The following is a 22,500-nucleotide window of genomic DNA, read 5'->3' as shown; positions in this document are numbered from 1 at the left end:
AATAAACCTACTTTATCTGTTGCTCCTTCACACATAGTTTACTGTAAATACCTGGTGTAAACACCTTTGCAAAACAACATACTCAAAAAGCTAAGGTAGATGAGGAGGGAGTGGTATTACAGCAACGATTGCCATTAGCAGCATTAAGCGACTGGTTTGCAGTTGTTGAAACCCCGTAGACTGACGCTGCAGCAGCTTAATCGTAACACTGTTCGATAATACCAAACGCCACTCTTACAGACTAGTTGCTTACTTTTATAGGTTCATAGGTTGGTACTAGGCTATCAGCCCTAAGGCCTATACACGCCTAGCCATAACAATTCCATGGCTATTTCTTCCCAGAATATTTACTTCCCTGTTCCCCTGGCTAGCAGGGCGACTGACGTGACGTGATCCCCAGGGTGAATTTCCCATCTCCCATCCAATTGTCAAGGTTCCTTTTGAAGACGGCCAAAGAGGCGCTCAGCTTGACATGTATGGGTAGTCTATTCCAGAGTATGGGGAGTCTCTGGGTCAGGAACCTATCCCTCCAGCATGTTTTGTTCAATGTGATGACCAGGTTTAGATCCCTGGAGCATGTAGCTCTGTAGCATGTCCAACAGCACTGGGTTTGACATGGCCTTGTATGTTAAGCAGAGAATGCCTCTGAGTAGGCAATATGCGACAGAGTATAGCTGGAGATTTTTTAGACTGTCAGCATAGGGCATCTGCTTTAGGCCTGTGATTCTTTCTGTGTCCTTACTAGTTGTTGCAGATGTCTTGTGAGGTACATACCAAATGGGGCGCTGTACTCTATAATGAGGGATGAGTACAGTGGGACAATGACCTCCTTTTTTCTGGATGAAAAGCCCTTAGTGATGAGGTGTGCCACATAGAAGGATTTTGTGACTGTTGAGGCTATGTGGTTATCGTAGGTGAGACCACTGTCTACCAGTGACCCTAAGTCCCTTATCACACTTTCAGTCTTTAGTGTACTGCCACTTATGTGGTAATTCATGGGTACATGTTTTTTCCCAAAGATGATAACTATACATTTCCTTGCATTGCACTTGAGCCCATGACTCTGGCACCAAACATCTGTTTCTGTAAGGCCCTTTTGTAGAATATCCACATCATTTGGGGATTCAATAATGGCTCCCAGTTTGCAGTCATCTGTGAACTTGGTTAGCCAGAATCCCTTAGTGCTGGCCTGAAATTCAGAGAAGAAGACGCCAAACAAGAGTGGTCCCAGGACTGAACCCTGAGGTACTCCGCTTGTCACTTGTCTGGAGCTGGATTTTGAGTCGGCTACTTTTACAGTGTGGGTTCTGTCAGTAAACCAGTTGGCAGCCCAAGTGACGTAGGGATTAATGCCCAGCTTAGTAAGTTTATCTAAGATTCCAAAGTGGGGGGTGGTGTCAAATGCCTTGGCGAGGTCCAGATAGGCTGTGTGGACCGCCTTACCCTAGTCCACGGCTCTGGAGACTAATTCGAAGAAGTCAATCATGTTGAGGGGACCAGATCGGTCCTTTACAAAACCAAACTGGGTGGGGTCCAGTGTTTGAAGGTTGCCAATCTCTTTGTTTATAAGTTCCATGATAATGCATTCCATGGCTTTGCGGATCAGGCTTGTCAGACTGAGACGATAGTTCCCGGGATCTAAGGTGGACCCCCCCCCCCTTGTGGAGTGGGATAACTGTAGCTGTGCGCCACTAACTGGGCACGAAGCCTGAAGTGAGGCTATGATTAAACATGACACTTAGGTGAGGTGCCAGTTCATCTTGTAGTTCATGCAGTACACAACCCAGGATGTCGATATATATATATATATATATATATATATATATATATATATATATACATATATATACATACATACACACACACACACACACACACACACACACACACACACACACACACACACACATTACAGAACACTGTTTTTAAGGACACATCTAGGAAGACAAAGAGGTTAAAGGTTTCATGTTTAAGATCAGCTGGTAAGGTAAGAGTTGTTATCTCTGTATTCTGTACTGACCGTGAACGAAACTGGGGCAATTATTCTGTATCCCAAAAGCAATTCCTGCTTAATGCGCTCATTTGGTTAAGTTTTTAAAGATCTGGAGATTATTTTGTATCCTTACTTCTACAGGGAAATGATCCCATGTTGCCGGGCTGCATATACAGAACGCTATTTCTCTATGGCTATTATGAAACCGTGTTTCAATATGGTAATACCTTCACCCTAACTGCCTCTTAAACTGTTTGCATAGAGTGAATGTGGGTTTTAATGGTGGGGGTAGTATCCCAGAACAAAATTAAGAGTGCCGAGAGACATCATGACTTTACTTTGCACTAGTAACCAGTGGCAGCATTTCTAACAAAACATTAGTGATGTGCCATGTTATTACCTATTAGGACAAATCTCGTAAGCGTTCCTTTCAATATATACTAACTCTGAGATCGCAAAACGGTTTAGGCAAGGGGAAAAATGCACCTATACTGCACATCTCCACAAGAAGTACAGAACGGCAGCACACATAACACCGCATGTCACTACACCGGAAAATACCATATAAACCCAAACTTCCAAAACCGTGAACCCTTCCAATACCAACAACAAGACAACTACACTGAAGTTGCACTAAAAAAAATTAAAGAAAGGTAACACGACACAGTATGTAACACAAGAGTTCGGTTTCCTCAGACAAAGCATGTAGAGCTGTGGACATACACAGAAATGTACCTACATACATGCGCACGTATATAGAAAAAAAAAAAAGGTAAACGGAAGTGACGTGAGATGTACACATTGTCTGGAGATGAGAAAGAGAAACCGTTTTAGTTTGAGTATGTTTAAAGAAACCGAACTACACAATTAAAATTTAGTTACTATATTAAATTGATTTTTTTTACAGACTTCACTGTCATGTCAGTAATTGACAATTATATATGGTAGTATAACATAAAACCCGTGCAAGTATTCCATGTTTCTTACCATACAGAAGAACACGCTGAATTTCCAAGAAGAGGGAAGGAGGGGAGCAGAACCTTTCTGGGCCAAACGTGTAGTGACACACGCACGTTCCTCCTTACAACAGACAGGCGTAACGCGAAGTAAATTTTTTTTTATTTTCTTTATTGATTTTTTTAACTATCCTGGCCAACCTGCAGCTGTAAGTGGGAGAGCGCTCATGTCCCTCCCCCCATGGTTCCGGCTTCCGGTTACATATCAACAGTTCGCCTATGCCTAAGGCCGGCCATGGGTCTAACATTGCTACATACTCAAGTGTGCTAGCTTGCACTGCATTTCAATTGTTTTTACTGCTGTTTTAGCTACTTTTCTGTATACATAAACTTTCCTGTAATTAGTGTAGTCCAAATTCAGATTTGCTGTATCCAGGACTGTATGTAAGCTTCTGAGCCCCCCCAAACTTTCTGTGTTGGAGTAAGCCTTCTAGCTTATGAGTAGGAGTGGTAAGCACTAGGTAACCTATCTACCACATAAGGAGTGGTTCTGGCCCAGAAATTGTAGTTATTGGCTGTTTGGGCAGTTTTTCCATCTCTCTCAACTTTCTGATTTAAAAGCCCGTATTTGCACTTGTTTCCCCCCTTTCCTGTAACTAGTTTAGTCCAGATACAGATTCTTAGTTTTAGCACTTGAATTTGCTTATTCATGATCAGCACTTGTTCAGAACTTGTAAGCACTAAATACCCTACTAATTACTACAGCACTCAACCTTCCTCATTACCTAGAGGAAAACAGTTTTTGTACTTACTTTCCTCACTTGCTTAGAGAAAAACAGCTCTTGTACTCACTTTCCTCACTTATCTAGAGGAAAATAATTTTTTATTCAGGCATGTCCAAGGGTCAGCTCCCAGTGTTCTCTCCTGTCTATCTGATGAATCTGGGCATCTTAGGGCAATGTAGAAATTGCCTCATGTACATGGATAACCCTCTCCTCCTACCACCCAACACTACAACCTGTGAGAGATGCACTTATCTAGCCAAACTGGAGGTAAAGCTCTCTCCAGTCAAGACTGAACTTGACAGTCAAGAGGAGAAGGTAAACACTTGCACCACACCACACCACACTCATCACATAGTCTCACTAAATCTATACCACCAAAATCCACACATAGTAACACAAAAATATTCGTGGAGGCTCTCAATAATAATCTATCTAAGCAACTGAGACCTCCAAAGCAGAAACGCAAACAATCTCCATCCCCCAACACAACCCAAATGACACATAGCCTGTAGACTCAGTGTGCCACTCAACCACAGCCAATAAGGCAAAACAACATACCCAACACACTAGTCATAGGTGACTCTATAGTCAGGCACACTGATGTCCCACTCACCAGGCTAAACAAGAAGGTTACTGTCAGCTGCCTGTCGGGTGTCAGGATCCACCACATAACTCACGCACTCAGGTCACTCCACAACAAGTACAAATATGACTCTGTCATTGTCCATGTTGGTGTGAACGACCTGAGACGTACCTCCCTGGACTACATGAAAAGAGACATGGAAGAGATCTCTGATCTTGTAGCCCAGGCAGGTATGACCCTAGCCCTGAGTAGCATTCTGCCATCACCCAGAATGATGCCGCAGTACAAGGACAAAATGATTGACTTCAACAATTGGCTAAGCTTCTTGTGCCATTCTAAAGGGATCCAGTATCTGTCTGCCTGGGATGACATGGTCGACAGACCACGATGCTTTGCCAGAGATGGCCTGCACCTGTCACCCCTGGGATTCAGGATACCGGCTAAGGTTCTTGCCGCCCCGATAGTGCCTTTTTTAGGCAAGGTTCAAATGACAAATTCACCACCATAACAGGCTTTGTGCCTGCTGAATGGCGCACAGTGATGGTTATCCCACTCCACAAGGGGGAAGCCACCACAGACCCCGGGAACTACCACCCCATTAGCCTGATGAGCCTGGTCTGCAAGGCCATGGAATATATCATGGAACTTATAAACAAAGACATTGGTAATCTCCAAACTCTGGACCCCACCCAGTTTGGGTTTGTAAAAGGCAGATCATGCCTCCTAAACCTGAAAGACTTCTTTGAAGCAGTCACCAAAGCCATAGACAAGAGTAAGGTGGTTCACACAGCCTATCTTGATCTTGCCAAGGCTTTCGACACCATCCCCCACTCTGGAATTATAGATAAACTCACTAAACTAGGTATAAATTCCTATGTCACAAGATGGGTTGCCAACTGGCTCACTGACAGAACCCACACTGTGAAAGTAGCAGACTCCAAATCCAACTTCAGACCAGTGACAAGTGGAGTACCACAGGGTTCAGTCCTGGGTCCTCTCCTGTTTGGTATCTACTTCTCTGAAGTACAGGCTAACACAGAAGGTCTTTGGCTAATGAATTTCACAGATGACTGCAAACTAGGAGCCATAATTGAAAGTCCTAACGATGTGGACATCCTACAAAAGGGCCTCACTGAGACAGATGCCTGGTGTCAAAGCCATGGCCTCAAGCTCAATGCCAAAAAGTGCATAGTCATCCCCTTTGGTAAAACCTCTGTACCCATGACCTACAACATAGGCGGTAGTATACTTAACACCGAAAGTGTGATAAGAGACCTTGGGACACAGGTGGACAGTAGTCTCTCCTTTGATAATCACATCGCCACAGTAGTCAGGAAATCCTTCTACGTGGCACACCTCATCACAAAAGGTTTCTCATCCAGAAAAAAGTGGTCATTGTTCCCCTCTACTCATCACTCATTAGACCCATTGTAGAGTACAACGCCTCTTTTGGTATGTACCTCACAAGACATCTACAACAACTGGAAAGGCCACAGAAATACCTCACAAAGAGGATTACCGACTTCAAACAAATGCCCTACGCAGACCGTCTCAAAAAACTCCAGCTTTACTCTGTCGCATATCGCCTAATCAGAGGTGATCTCTGACTAACATACAAAGCTATGTCAAACCCAGAGCTGTTGGACATGCTCCACTTAAAGAAATCCCAATCCGTCCGAGCTACACACTCTAGGGACCTAAACCTTGTCACCACAATAAACAGAACATGCCGGAGGGATAGATTCCTGTCCCAGAGACTTCCCATACTCTGGAATAAACTACCTGTCTATATCAAACAAAGCTCCTCATTACCACTCTTCAAGAAAAATGTTGATGATTGGATGGGAAATATGAAATTCACCCCGGGGATCACCTCTGTGGCTCTGCTTGACAGTGGCACAGGAAAATAATTTTCTTGGGTGGCAAAAGCCAGGGTACCTTTTTGGCTGGGCTTGTATAGGCCCCAGGGCCGATAGCCTAGTACCTACCTATGAACCTATGAAACCCAAGTGCTTGAACCAGTTTGCCTGAAAAGTCATTTGACTGAAAACTAGATAAGTCTATAGAAAGTATGGGATGTGTTCACTTCTTATCAGAGATATGATTATAGAAGAGTGTGTGTAGAGTGCAATGGTCAGCATCATGTTGTACCTTCAGATGTGTCAATGTTTGCCGTCCATTACTGATTGTGTGGGGTGTGTTTGTCTTGTCTTAACAGTTGTGTGACCATGGGCTTAGTGTATATAACTAAGGGATATGGAGGGGGGTAAAGCCCCCCACATGGGGAATGCAAAAAAATGTGTATGGTATATTTGTTGTTGTGGAATCGGTTTTCAGTCAAATGAGTTTTCAGGCAAATTGGTTTGAACAGTTGGGTTTAAGGCAAATGAGTATTATGGCAAAATTGAACCATCTAAATACATCTCCTGCAACATTATTTACCCCATATTCCTCTCTTTGTGAGAACTTCCTGCCTTTTCTCTGTACTTACAAGGCTATTTTGTATTCCAGGTTAATATAAAAAGTGCACGCATTCCCACATATATTCTAGTTAATCTTTGTCACTACTATATATATATATATATATATATATATATATATATATATATATATATATATATATATATATATATATATATATATATATATATATATATATCTACCCTGTCTGCAATTGCATTCCCAAGCAATTAAGTGCATGGCATTTCATTACTCCATATAAAAATACTGAAACCTTTTTCTAATGAATAAAAATAAAAAAAATAATACTTTTAGTTAAAGTAGAATCCAGCCCCACATATACAGAAAAAAATTAATAAATAAGTCAATAAAATAGCAATAAAAAACTATAACCATGTGGTGTGTATATATATTTAAAAAATAAAAAAATCCCATATCAGGGTAGATAACATTGTTAGATGACTACCAAACAGGAAGCAACTTTCCAAACCTTACGTTTGTTCTGATAATTCACATATACTTGTCTGCTTTCCATATAGCAAAAACAATATTGGTATTTAAATCCATTAATGCTCTACAGCCTCCCAAGAGGGAAACCGACTTGTGTTTTCCCTTTAATCTAACTAAATGTTCCACCTAGCCCTTTAATCTTCATTTTTATGATCATCTTTTCTGGTATTCAACTCTTTTTTCTTATTTGTGCTTTACACATCACAAAGCTGCAGGTGCTTAGATGGTTAATATTACCTTATTCGCTGTAATTCAGTATAGTGCTCCCTTAAGGCTTATTTCAGTCCTTTTGCTGTGCTCCACTCACTAAGGTCATTGAGAGGGCAGTTTAGTCATCCCTTAGTAAATATCTTTCCTTTCTACATCTGGTGCCTGATCCAATCTGTTTTAGCTGGAAATACCAGTAACTGAAATGAACAAAGCTTATAGGCACTCTCAACAGCTTTTTTTTTTTTTTTTTTTTACTTCAGTTGAACTTTTAACACTAAAAGTCTCTGAATTTAAAAGAAAAAAAAATAAATTATCATCCTAGGCAACAGCCTCATACCTCTCAACATCTTAGCACAATAAATCTGGACAAAGCCTAAAATTATGTTGGGGGGGGGGCAAATGCCCAAAAGTAGGGACAGTGTTCCTCTTATAAATTTAGAAAGTTGCTAGAATAGCAGGTTTTGTGTTAGTAGGCATTTTCTGAAGGATATGAAATCTGAAACTCAAATGTGTGTCATTATTTAGTGACTTCATTTCTCAGTGATTTGTCAGAAAACCACAAATTTTATGAGGTAAAGACTGAAAATATCAGGCAAAACTCTGGACATTCTGTAAAAATCTGGACAGTTAAGAGGTGTCAACAGCCTGCAAACCGTTAATTCATTTCTTCATCTTACAGCTGCTGCATGTGGCCTTTTCCCTAGCTCTCCATCATATTCTGCTTCGGCTCTACGTTTTTAATCTGCCCACTCACCAGCTGCAAATGGATACATTAAACAAACTTTACTTTAATACACAGTGACGCTGATTTTTTTTGTACTTTGTAACTTTTAAATTGCAAACAATTATATTCAGTTCATTCCCTTATATTACAACCCTTAACACTCGGAAACGAACCCCCTAACATGTATCCACAACCCCCACACAGAAATATTGTTTTATGTACCTGAAGTGCAGAATATTAATAATTTCATTATTCAGAGTTAATTCATTAAACACCTTATTTATCTCTACTTACATTACTAAACAGTAGCAAAACACAAGTCTCTTAGCTTCCCTTAAGGACTCCTCTTGAACCTCTTGTAAGAACAAATCCAAAAACAAACGAAACAGAGTTCAAACTGTTCGTAATCTTTTATTATAAACCACAAGTGCTTTCAGGTTAAAAAACCTTTAATCAGACAAACTTCACATAACCATGACAGTCTTTAAATATCAAAACATTTCTAAAAACAACCAATTACTTTCTATACTTGACCCACCTTTTCTTTAAGGCTGGTTTTAAAGGTACAGAACTATTTAACCCAGTTGGGTTGTCAGCAGCCAACTGTATGATCCCTCTTAGCTCTGCATACTCTGTATCATTGACAATGCCCCCCCCCCTTTTTTTTTTCCATCTGTGCAACATGCAGAACCATAAAAACAAAAGTATGATCTGGAAAGCTAGAAACATGCTGGTACAATGCATTATGTTTAGCCTTCTGTCTAATAGATGACAAATGGTGCAATATTCTTGTTTTTAACTTACAATTAGTTTTTCCAACTTAAAACTTGGACATAACTTACAGCATGCCAAGTAAACCACATTCTCTGTATGGCAATCTGCATAAAACTCAAATGTGTATTTTTTGTTTGTAACAGGATGTATAAAATAATTTAAACCATTCACATTGAACATGCTTTGCAGTGCCTACAGGGAAAAGTCCCTGTTCTCATGTGTGCAGAGGAAACACTTTTAGCCGCCTTCTTATTCTTCAAACTAGGTTCTATGCATAGCATGTCTTTTATATTTCTATTTCGCTTGAAGGTAAATCTAGGCTTCTCATCTAAAATATCCTTCAGGTGATTGTCACTTCTTAGTATCTTCCAGTTTTGTTTAATAATATCACATATCCCATACACATTGTTACTATAACGTAGCATTACCTTGGGTTTTTTGTCATACTTATTAGATGGTTTCAACTTATCTCCCTGCTGTTCTTTATTATCAGAAAACCATGGTCTAGCCCTGGCTTCCCTGTTAGATATTATACTGTTCTTAGTTTTTTATAAATTTTCCTTTGAATATCCCTTTTCCTTAAGATGTTCATTTAACACTTCTATTTCTTTGTGAAACTCATTATTGTCTGTGCATAGCCGAGAAACTCTGTATCCTTGCCCTTACATAATATTATGAAAAGTATGCCTAGGATGCATACTACGTGCATTCAAATAATGATTTCTCCAGCATTTCCTATGCAAGGTGGTGTTTATCTTACCAGTTTGATTTTTATTTAATGTGACATCTAAAAAGGCAATGGTCTCATTGCTGTGATCTACTGAGAACCTAAGAAAATCTGTAGTTTTCTCCAGGTAATCAACAAAGTTTACCAGTTAAACCACCAGTCTGACCTAACAATGAAAGAAACCACCAGCAACAGTGAAAAACACAGTTTAATATCACTTTCTTCTCAAAAGACTTCTTCAGAATGAAATAAAACGCACACAACAGCATCCCCTTATAATTCAAATCAAACTAATTACGTAATAAAACTGTCAATTACTTAAAGTGCACTAGCAAAAGGAATACATTAATTTAAAGGCACACATCTAATAACATAACATAGACAGTTCATTTTAAAACCTTCAGTCTTCTATTCTTCAGAAAACATTTAATATTCACTGAGTCATTAATACCAGGTTTTGTGTCAGCCCCTAACTTGAGCTGCTACAATTTCTCATTGTTCCAGTTGGTCCTTAGAGGCCCCCCTAATATTTCTAACTACATGTCCCAGAACAGCAAATAGAAACTTTTTTAAAACCACTACATGTAATGGAATGTTTAAATAGAGCATTGTTGATGTTCTTAGTTCTAATACAATAATAGTGCTATTTAATTCTTTTACTAAGTTACCCTTACCTACATAAAATTCATTACACACAGAACAAACAGCAAGATAGACAATGCCACCAGTATTTCAATTGTATACACCATCAATGGAAAGTGTCCTGTTCAAACAGGGTAAATCAATATAGGGTCCTTCTAAAATAAAACGACCTGAAGAAAAAAAAACATTTATACATTCCCTTACAGCATCTGCTGTTGTCAGGTGTACTTTTATATATGGAGTCAAATTATTAACATTTTTTTAAACAGTCAGTTTTTTATATACAAAATTAGGTCTATGACCTACAACTTGTATTAATTCGCTATCTCCACATAAGATGTTCCAGTTTCTAGTAGTAATGGACCTGATGTTAAATGCATCCAAAGACATATCCAAAATACAAGAAGTACCAAAAGTATTTGTGTTAGTGTTGTTAGAACTTGAATTGTTAACACCTGTGACTCCATGTGGCTTATTTGTAATAGTAGTAAAACCCTTTTTCAAAATCGGTGAAAAATCAGTAGCCCTTCTTGTTCTAATTTCATTAGCTAGTTTGCCAAGTAAATCTGAGGGGTAACCTCTAACCAAAAACATATTCTGTATAAAGCTGACTTCTGCTTCAAAATCAGCTTCTTCAGAAATCATTCGTGAAGAATGAATAAACTGACCCTGGTACTTTTCCATTATCGGGGCAACAGCTCTCATCAGAAAATTCATTTTGGAATGTTAGGCCGCGGTCGCAGAGATCACATTGCTGCCGCTGATGTTTATACAGAAAGGCATTCTTCCCTTGCGGGTCATCGCTGAATGTATTACTTCATTTAAATAGCAATGTATATGCATCCCTGGCTGTTAATCCCTTAGAGAGAATGACAAATGTGTTCATTCTTGTAGGTTTGTTTGCGTTTTTTATTTTAGCTGTGATACTAAAACATCGATTAGGAGAACTGTAGACAGACATGCAGGCTGTGACTGAATATTGAAGGAAATCAGCCGTATGTGTGCACAATGAACCTTTATAGCATGTTCGATGTAATTTAAAAGTACTTGCATTCCATGTAGCAGTACGGTAGCTATGCGGTCTGTTGGTGGCGTTGTGTAACTGTCAACTGTCCTTGACTGACTCGAAATGTTAGCTCTGCCCTCTGAAACCCTACTAAATAAAACTGGTGAGTTTTGGAGAAAAAGGTGGTGAATTACACTTCATAGTTACTAATAATAATTTCAGTTACAGACATCTTTTACTTCAGAGAGAATATTTGGTAATTCACATTTTCACCAACTAGAGTCATGGCCGCTATGTCCATGTAATGTCTCACACGACAATATTTCTGTGGAGTTACAACTATAAACCTTTAGCAAAAAATAAGTACATGTTTAGATTGTTACAGTTCTTCAATAGAAAGGGCAGCGAAATGAATGAATGGGGAAGGGAGTAACAGAGGCTTGCAACGGAGGTGTTGTCTCTCTCAGCCAATCAAGTTATAACTTGTGGACTATTACATGCCAGAGATGTACAGCAAGACAGTACACAGGGATAACGTTATCCCGAACTGCTGCATTCATTGTTTCTCCATGTTTTCAGTTATCGGGCCAGCATTTTCAATGCGGCCGTTCAGCATTGAAATTCAGTACCTTAACACGTCTGTTTACCAGGTGTGTGTAAAATGTGCTCAGATACTGGATTTCAGCTGAATGACTGCATTGAAAGTGTTGCCACGATAACGAAAAAGTACCCTGACCCTTTGGTACATTATTTTTCATAAAAACAGGATGGTAGCTCAAATAATACAAAGAACTTGTTAACAAAAGTCTCCTTCCCATGTATTCCACTAGTGAAACAATTATTAGAAGTATCCCAAGTCAGAGTAACATCCAAAAAATTCACTGATAGTCCAGCATTCTCCAATACAAATTTTAAAAAATCACTAGAATTATTAATGCTATCACAAAAAAGAATGAACCTGGTCTATGCCACCTTCCAGGATAAAAAACAAATCATCCACATATCTGCCATACAAAACTACATGATATTGCTCTATAATAGGTCTGAGAACAGTATGCTCCTACCACCCAAGAACTAGATTGGCGTAGGCCGGGGCCACAGCGAACCCACCCCTCTTAGCTGCTTGTAAATTTTCTTGTTAAATAGAAAATAATTGTTATTAAGCACTAGTTCTATTAAGGTGCATAAGCCAGATATGCTGCCAGAATGAAGGTGGGCTACATTTCCCAAGAACTGTCTAACAAAATCAACCCCTTGGTCATGGGGGATGCTCGTAAACAATGATTGGACATCCACTGTAAATAAAATGTTCTTAGAATCAAAGGAATATACAGAACTAAAATTCCTAATCAAATCCAAACAAATGTCACGAGTCCTTAATAAATGAACCTAATTTTTGGACTAGTGGGTTTAACATGTAGTCAACTACTAAAAAATACCTTCTGAGACTGAATTAGGTGAAGATACTATGGGTCTAAATGGGGGGGGTTTCAAGATTTTTGTGAATTTTGGGGATACCAAACATGGTCCCCAAAAGTGGATGTTCAACTAACATAAAATCATACATGTCATTAGTAATATACCCATTGACCCACAGATCATATAAAATAGAACGTATACTGTGATGTGCCTTAAAAACAGCTGTTGACTAGCTAATGAATATTCAGTCTCAATACTTTGCATATTTTCCATAGAGTTGACATATTTATCTTGTTCAAGAATTACCAGCCCCCCCTCCCTTATTGGCTTTCATAAACCAAAGATGGCTTAAAGACCTCAGTTCATTTAAGGCTGTTCTTTGAGCTCTAGTAAGATTATGAAACTTATAATCTACTTTAGTATGAGCAAGTTGTCTGATGTCTTTAGTGCAACAATTTTCAAAAACACGTAAGGAGTTAGTTAAGGGGGAGTAATAGTTCTTGGTTTGGCAAACAGACATTTATTAAACTCCATACTAGAAAAACATATCTTAAATTTAGTTTACGACAAAACATTTTTAAATCCAACAATGTGTGTCCTAAATTCATCCTTTTGCTAGACACAAAGTTAAAACCAAGCCCTTAAACAAATAACTGATCAGAAGTAAACAAATAACAAGACAGATTATAACATTTTTGGTACTTACGTATTATCGCAACCAGATTTTCATGGTTGCGAAATGCGCATACCACCACAGATAGGAGTACATGAAGCAATTGAAACCGTCTTTGTAAATGTGCAGTAGTGCCCCAAAACTTTACATTTACTGTAAAGTGGTGTTCAGAGTGTGTTTTGCTGGGGAATAACTTCAGATTACCTTCGGGAACAGAGACAGTGGAGAAAACCATCTTCCTGTTTGTTTTGCGTGCATTACACAGGCATGCTACACTTTTCATGGCAGCTATCATACTATCGTTTGTCTCATTTTGAACCTGCAGAAGAAATTCTTCAGAGAAGTAAAACACAGACACTGAGAAATTGTTTAGCCCACACTTGCTTACTTTTAACCATTACTGTATTTAGAAATTGTTAAAAAAATAAATGTCACTAAAACCATCACTACTATGTCTGTGTTTGCTTCTCTGAAGGATTCCTTCCACACAGTGAATGCAATCCGTCCATCACACTGACAGCAAGCATGACAATGCAAGCATACAAAAAACAGGAAGAGGGCTTTCTCCACTGTTTTTGTTCCCAAAGGTAATCCGAAATTATTCCCCAGCAATACACACTCTGAATGCCAATTTATACTGTTTCATGGCCTCGTTTCTACAGAAATTACCAAAAGTCGCAACTGCGAAAATCTGGTTGCGATAATACATAAGTACCCATTTTTCATTCAAAAAGTCAGTATTAGAATGTTCAGTAAAAGCAGTTACTTTTTCTTGTTCCTTGTGGAAGTCTTTCTTGTTGACACATCGCCCGTCTCATTCTGACATAAAACTGGTCTCTTCTCTAAAGGGACTTACCCTGCATTAACTGAAATCTGACCAGAACCCTTAATTTCATCCTGCTCATCACTAGAAGTATCAGACATATCATTCATATCTAATACATTCTCAGCAGGAGCAACACCAGCCGATTCACTTGTGGAACAGTCAGCATTCAAAGTCAAACCGGAAGTGACATCACCACCTGTCTTAACTTCACTAAAGGAAGTAGGAAGAAGACCAGAAGCTCCTTGGTTTCTATAGTGACCCCTAAGTTGGGTCTGTGTTTTAAAGGGGCCAATAGCCTTTTTAATATCAGAGAAATGGGAAAAAGCAGTATATTAAACCCTACTCAAATTCTTCCATAGAAAAAAGCAAAGCTGAGTAGTCTTTGTTTAAACAGGGTATATTTCTTATAAGCTTCGCAAAGAAGCTTCTATCTTAATAATATCATTGCGTACCTCCTCAGTTTGTTTCTTATTGCGACCAACAAGCAATTTTAATAAGTCAAGCCCTGTTTTAGAAAAAAATGACACCAATTCAGAAAAGAAGGCCTCAGTTGGAAGTTCACCATTAGGGCATTTAAAAAAACACAGTTATTTAGATACTGCTCCCACTTGTATGCATTTATCAAAGTACTTAGTCTCAACAACCAAATCTCTGTGCTTTTTTAGTAGTTTTTCCAGCAAAGATAAAAGTCTTTTAGCTTGTTTTTCTACCTTTACATCCCTACCTTTAAACATAGTAGAAGTTAAAGCTAAATTGTAGGCATCAAATGGATCTGAATTAAGACTGCAGTAATGTCACTAAACACAATATTGTTGTTCTCAGAATGAAGTACTGAAGCAGTCTTATCAATTACAGTCTCCACACTTTCATCTTCTAAACCAAGTGAAGACAGTTTACTTAAACCAGTCATTTTATAATTACTTGCCATCAAAGTTTCAAGAATCTTTTGCATGTCTTTCATAGTGCACACCAACATGGAAATTAGGTTGGTATCTTGAAAATCAGACATACCAGGCGTAGGATGAACAGACATCTCCAAAAGTGGGTCCTCGTTCAGGCCAGCCATCCACAGGAAAGACACATCAACTAGGAAAAACAACAGTCCCAAGGATGAAGCAGCAGCAAAAACTAATAAAAACCAAACCACCAGTCTGACCAAACAATGAAGGAAACCACTAGCAATGGCAAAAAACATAGTTTAATATCACTTTTGTCTCAAAAGACTTCTTCAGAATTAAATAAAATGCACACAACAGCATCCCCTTATATATCAAATCAAAAAAATTACCTAATAAAACTATCAATTACTTAAAGTGCACTAGCAAAAGGAATACAGTCATTTAAAGGCACACATCTAATAACATAGACAGTTTATAGCATGTTCAAATGTGAATGGTTTAAATTATTTTATTCATCCTGTTACAAAAAAAAATACACATTTGAGTTTTATGCAGATTGCCATACAGAGAATGTGGTTTACCTGGCATGCTGTAAGTTATGTCTGAGTTTTTATGTTTGAAGAACTAATTGTAAGTTAAAAGCAAGAATAGTGCACCATTTATCATCTGTTAGACAGAAGGATAAACATAATGCATTGTACCAGCAAGTTTCTAGCTTTCCAGATCATACTTTTGTTTTTATGTTTCTGCATGTTGCGCAGATGAAAAAAAAGGGGGGGGGGACATTGTCAATGATACAGAGTATGCAGAGTTAAGATGGATCATACAGTTGGCTGCTGACAACCCACCTGGGTTAAATAGTTCTGTACCTTTAAAACCAACCTTAAAGAAAAGGCAGGTCAAGTATAGAAGGTAATTGGTTGCTTTTAGAAATATTTTAATATTTAAAGACTGTCATGGTTATGTGAAGTTTGTCTGATGAAGGGTTTTTTAACCTGAGAGCGCTTATGTTTTATAATAAAAGATTACGGCCAGTTTGGACTCTGTTTCATTTGTTTTTGGATTTGTTCTTACAAGAGGTTTGAGAGGAGTCCTTAAGGGAATCTAAGAGGTTTGTGTTTTGCTACATTTTGGTTTGTTGTTGCATCTTCTTTCCACATGGCCGAACTACAGAATGATGAGGTTGAACTGGATTACCAGCCACACAAACGTTCACTGGGCTCAGTAAGTGAGAAATTCAAAAGTAATGTTTCTTCCTGTTTAAATCCTTTACTTGGGATGGACTTGATGAAGAACTACACACAGGAAGATGGCCTATCTGCAGATGAGCCGTTAAATTAGACTTTTTTGAGCTTTTAGATAATACCACAAGAAAATTTAAATGCCTGCAGTGGCAGATGTTTCATATGGAAGCATGCTTGGAATATAAAATAGTGCCTAGGGGATGAGAGTATTATGTATGCCAGCACAAGGAGATGCATGTCCTGACTTACTAGCATGCTGGCAGCAGATAAACAGAGATACCAGCTTTTGTTATATGAATTTGCTTATAGAATATTTTTCACCTGTTGAAGAGGAACTTCATAGTGAGGTAAAATATCTACAGAGTAACCTACAAATGCACTGTAACACAGACCAACATCTGTGTAAAATTACCCAAGTATTGAATAATATAGCCTTGTTTGAAAATAAATTGCAGCAAACAAAGATGAAAAAGCTGCAAAGGGACTATCAGGACTTCATGACAGGCTGTATTTTCACATGGCCTCGTGAGCAGGCTAGAACTGAATCTAATCCAGCAGTAGCAAGTAACTTACATTCCAACAATGTGTCTACTGAGCCCAGTGATGTTTTCCAGAATGTTAATGTTCAACAAATTGTGAACAATGCTTCTGTGGCTACAACCATGACAAGAGAAGGTTCCATGGTTGCCATGGATCCTAATAGCAACACCTCTACTATGGCTCAGGCTGATGACATCACACAGGGAACCAAACAGCCCAGTATTAGTATGGGAGCAAGACAGAAAACCTCGCATCCTTCTTCTTCTTATTATTTTTTTGCAGCAAGGAGCAACTCTATGACTTTTCCAACTTTCCCAGTACCAGTAAGGAAGAAACAGAAAGCAGGCGAGGTCGCTCAGTTCAAAGGGATGTGAAATGGCGGAGAGTCATGAACTGACTGATTTTAATGACTGTAATATATTTAATATATTTAGTGTTCAACTGACTAAAGAACAAATTAATGTTTTAGGTAAAGGATTATCGTTTGTACCCAGTAGGGTGTCAGGATTAAGTGAAATTATACTGGATTTGCACATGTTTGGTGGAATGTTATTCTGAAAAACATGTTTAGGGGAAACAGCCATTATACTAATGTTATGAAGCATCCGGGTACTTTTGTACCAGTTATGCACCCCACAGTTCATACTTTTTTAAAAACTTGTGAGGATGAAATAAGACTTTATCTTGACAATGCAACATGCAGGTTTAATAACTTAACTTATTTGGAAAGGCAAGCACTGCTAGATCTAATGAATGATGATAAACTAGTTATCAAAGCAGCTGATAAGGGTGGGGCTGTTGCAGTTATGGATACTACAGCATACATACAATCCTTGGATGTCCTAACCAGTGATATCAGTACTTATAGAAATATCTCACCTTTGATGGTTAAGCAATATATAAATAATGTTGGTAAGAAGCTAAGGGCATTAAGAATAACTGGAGTATTAGATGATGACGTGTATGTATTTTTAAGCATTGGACATCCAGTAATTCCTATTTTTAAAGCACTACCAGAAATGCATAAAAATACCCTACCCCCACCAATGAGATCAATAGTTTCAGGGAGGGGATAGGTTACTGAACATTTATCTATGTGGGTAGAAGCAAAATTGAAAAATCTGCTTGCTTATTTTCCTAGGATTTTGAAAGGCTGCACAATTCTTATCAGAATTGTATGATGCTTGCCAAACACTAGATTTGAAGAATGTGTTGATTATAACCATGGACGTCAACAGTCTGTTCACGATCATCACAAATGAATTTGGGTTAAAGACAGTAAAAGAGGTACTGCATACAGTTACTATATAGATATGATGAGAATAATAATCCTGGAAGCACTAGCATTGGTGTTAGAAAATAACATCTTTCTTTGTAATGGAACACATTACAGGCAGGTACAGGGTGTTGCCATGGGCATACCCTGTGCCAACTCATATGCTAATTTAGTGTTAGCCTTCTGGGAAGATAAAATATTTTTAAATGTGAACATCCACAGAAGACTTCAACAATTTTTTATGCCAGATTTGTTGATGATATTTTTTTTGTTGTGGGCACAGGGCAGTGATGAACTGTTAAACTTTGTTGATTATCTGGAGAAAACTACAGATTTTCTTAGGTACTCAGTAGATCACAGCAATGAGACCATTGCCTTTTTAGATGTCACATTAAATAAAAATGAAACTGGTAAGATAAACACCACCTTGCATAGGAAACAATGCTGGAGAAATCCTTATTTGAATGCACGTAGTATGCATCCTAGGCATACTTTTCATAATATTATGTAAGGGCAAGGATATAGAGTTTCTCGGCTGTGCACAGACAATAATGAGTTTCACAAAGAAATAGACGTGTTAAATGAACATCTTAAGGAAAAGGGATATTCAAAGGAAAATTTATAAAAAACTAAGAACAGTATAATATCTAACAGGAAAGCCAGGGCTAGACCATGGTTTACTGATAATAAAGAACAGCAGGGAGATAAGTTGAAACCATCTAATAAGTATGACAACAAACCCAAGGTAATGCTACGTTATAGTAACAATGTGTATGGGATATGTGATATTATTAAACAAAACTGGAAGATACTAAGAAGTGACAGTCACTTGAAGGATATTTTAGATGAGAAACCTAGATTTACCTTCAAGCGAAATAGAAATATAAAAGACATGCTATGCATAGAACCTAGTTTGAAAAATAAGAAGAAGGCCAACAGTGTTTCCTCTGCATACATGAGAACAGGGACTTTTCCCTGTAGGCATTGTAAAGCATGTTCAAATGTGAATGGTTTAAATTATTTTATACATCCTGTTGCAAACAAAAAATACACATTTGAGTTTATGCAGATTGCCATACAGAGAATTTGGTTTACTTGGCATGCTGTAAGTTATGTCCAAGTTTTTATGTTAGAAAAGCTAATTGTAAGTTAAAAACAAGAATATTGCACCATTTGTCATCTCTTAGACAGAAGGATAAATATAATGCATTATACCAGCATGTTTCTAGTTTTCCAGATCATACTTTTGTTTTTATGGTTCTGCATGTTGCACAGATGAAAAAAAAAAGGGGGGGGGACATTGTCAGTTATACAGAGTATGCAGAGCTAAGATGGATCATACAGCTTGCTGCTGACAACCCACCTGGGTTAAATAGTTCTGTACCTTTAAAACCAGCCTTAAAGAAAAGGTGGGACAAGTATAGAAAGTAATTGGTTGCTTTTATAAATGTTTTAATGTTTAAAGATTGTCATGGTTATGTGAAGTTTGTCTGATGAAGGGTTTTTTAACCTGAAAGCGGTTACATTTTATAATAAAAGATTACAGCCAATTTGGACTCTGTTTTGTTTGTTTTTGGATTTGTACATTACTGAACAGCTGTAAGTGCATTTCCCTATTTTGCATACTGCTTCCTGTTAAACAGAATGCTTTATGGGAACTGTAGCATTATTTCTAGTTAGAGAGTAGGCGACCTGTAGATCAGCATCCTGACTGGAGAATTAATGTTCTCCAGCAGGGTGTTAATCTACGGATAATGCCCACTGAAAAACAAGTCCACCTCTTCACAGCAGCATGTCAAGCTGCCATGGAGCTCGAATTGAAAATAACCTAATGGTCGCCATTATTTTAAACTCGAAAAGCAGTGCTTTTGCTGTTTAGTGAGTGTAAAATTTAAATAACAAAAAAAAAAGGAAAAAAGTGCGTGTTTATGTCTGTGTGAGTGTATGCATGCATGTGAGTGAGAGCAAGATTGAGGGAGTCATTATTTTGCACTTGTTAAATAGTGTTTGCTGTTAGTGAGTGGTAAAACTAAATGAAACAGAAAAAGTGCGTGTTTGTATGTTTCTGTGTGTGTGTGTGTCTGTTTATGCTTCTGTCTGTGTGTGAGCGTATGTGTCCTTGCGTGCATGAAAGTGATGTGTGTGTTAGTGAGAGAGAATGTGAAGAGTGAGGTTGAGCACTGACAGCAGCAACAGTTAAGCTCAAGATATCTGAATAAAGCCTTAAATAAAGGGGGAACAAAGGGTCAAAAATAGTAGCAGATTTTAAATATTGTTCTTATAAAATTACAAAGTACCTTAAATAACAGAATTTGTGTTAGCATGAATTTTCTGAAGGAAATAAAGTCTGAAAGTCAAATCTATGACATTATTTAGTGGTTTCAATCCCAAGGACTGGCAGCAAACCACATATTTTTGGAGTAAGTCACTAAAAACATAAAATAAATATCAGGATATTTTTTTAATGTTATATTTTGGATGCAAGATCCTTCCTCCAACACCATTTTACATATACTACAGCAACTTTGAAACATTAGGCGGAGGAACTGTTTTACATCAAAAATATATATAAAAAAATAATAAGTAAGTAAATAAAAAAACAACAATTTTATGGACAGCCCATTCTCTGAGTACAATAATGCCCTCCAGGGTGTGTCTCATTGTGGAAATAATGCCCTTCCAGGGGTGTAGAGGCTCTCTGCCTGCAGCATCGGGCCTCAGAACACCCCTGGATGGGCATTATTTCCACAATAATATATACCCTGTTGGGCATTATTGATTGCATATGTAGAAAACATGATTCTGCAGTGCTGCTGAACTTTGGAAGTTGGAATAACTGCATTTATAAACAGTGATCCTTCAATTAAATAATATAGAAATGATTAAGAAGTTGGTAACAATGAAAAGCACACCGGTGTTACCAGGATAAAATCACCAACCTTTTATTAAAACTACAAAAAACTTCACTGACTAAGCGCTTTCACCCTGATAGGGCATCTTCAGAGTCTTTTGTAGTTTTAATAAAATGTTGGTGATTTTATCCTGGTAACAACGGTGTGCTTTTTATTGTTACCAGTTTATTTATGATTAAGAAGTTGTCTACTACAGTGGTTGCTACAGTGGAGACTGATGAAAAATGCATTATATTAAAGTTCTGCTTGCATCATTTGAGCTATTAAATGTTTTAGGTGATTCAACTTCTTCTTCTTCTTCTTTCGGCTTTTCCCGGTTAGGGGTCGCCACAGCAGATCACCTGTCTGCTCATGACTGGCAGTAGAATTTTACTGTGTCGAGTTGCCAGCCCGGCGCCCAACCTTCCACAGAAGGCACACACATGCATGCACTCATGCCTAGGGCCAATTTAGAGTGTCAAATCCACCTACACAAAATGCCAAAAATGAAATAAATGACATAGTAGATTGTTTTTTGAAGTGCCACAGGTGTAAAGGAATGTTGACAGATGATACCGTTTTTAAATTATTTTAATACATTTAAAGCAAATTTAAATCAGAACTTTATGGAGTGGGATTGTATCATAATAGCTGAGCCACTGAGATCTGCCTCAGAGCATCAGGGTCTGAAATTCAGTCCCAGTTTCTGGTTATGAGGTATACAAATGTAAGTTCTTGTGCCTGAAATGGTTTTCTCAAGCCTTGTTGAAGCTTAAATATACTGTTATTACAAGCAAAACAGAATATATACATAACAGTTTGTTGTATTATTAATTTTATTTTACTACAACTTTTTTTTCTAGTCTTTAAAAGACATTTGTTTGAAAATAGTTGATCTAACTACATCTAATCAACAGATGATAAGTATTGGCAGATACAGTCAGGAAATATGCTGTGTGGAACATAGTGTACACCAATGGAATGCTTTAAATAGTGAGCTTAGAGACACATCTGTCCAGCACATAGCACATACTGGTGATTTATTTCAATTGAATGATGAAGGACATTGATGAAACTCCCATGGTTGAGACCACATGAATGACAATGCAGTTCACTGATCAACATAAACAATATAAGAACAATAAAGTTTAAAACAAAGAGACATCACCAGAGCACTCCACGGTGATCAGACCATACACAGAGAAAACTAGTAGCACTATAAGTAATAGTTCAAGCATGTAGTATAAAATCCAAGGTTTATTGGAATTCCAGGTTAGCGCTTTCACCCTCATGGGCTTCTTCAGACCTTTTACATCTCATAAAAGTAATGCTAACATTTATACTAAAGCCTCTATGACATCT

The sequence above is a fragment of the Protopterus annectens genome, chromosome 11.part0 (assembly GCF_019279795.1).
Source record: "Protopterus annectens isolate FY-2018-M chromosome 11.part0, PAN1.0, whole genome shotgun sequence".
NCBI lineage: Eukaryota > Metazoa > Chordata > Ceratodontiformes > Protopteridae > Protopterus > Protopterus annectens.
Note: the sequence above shows the minus strand (reverse complement) of the source record.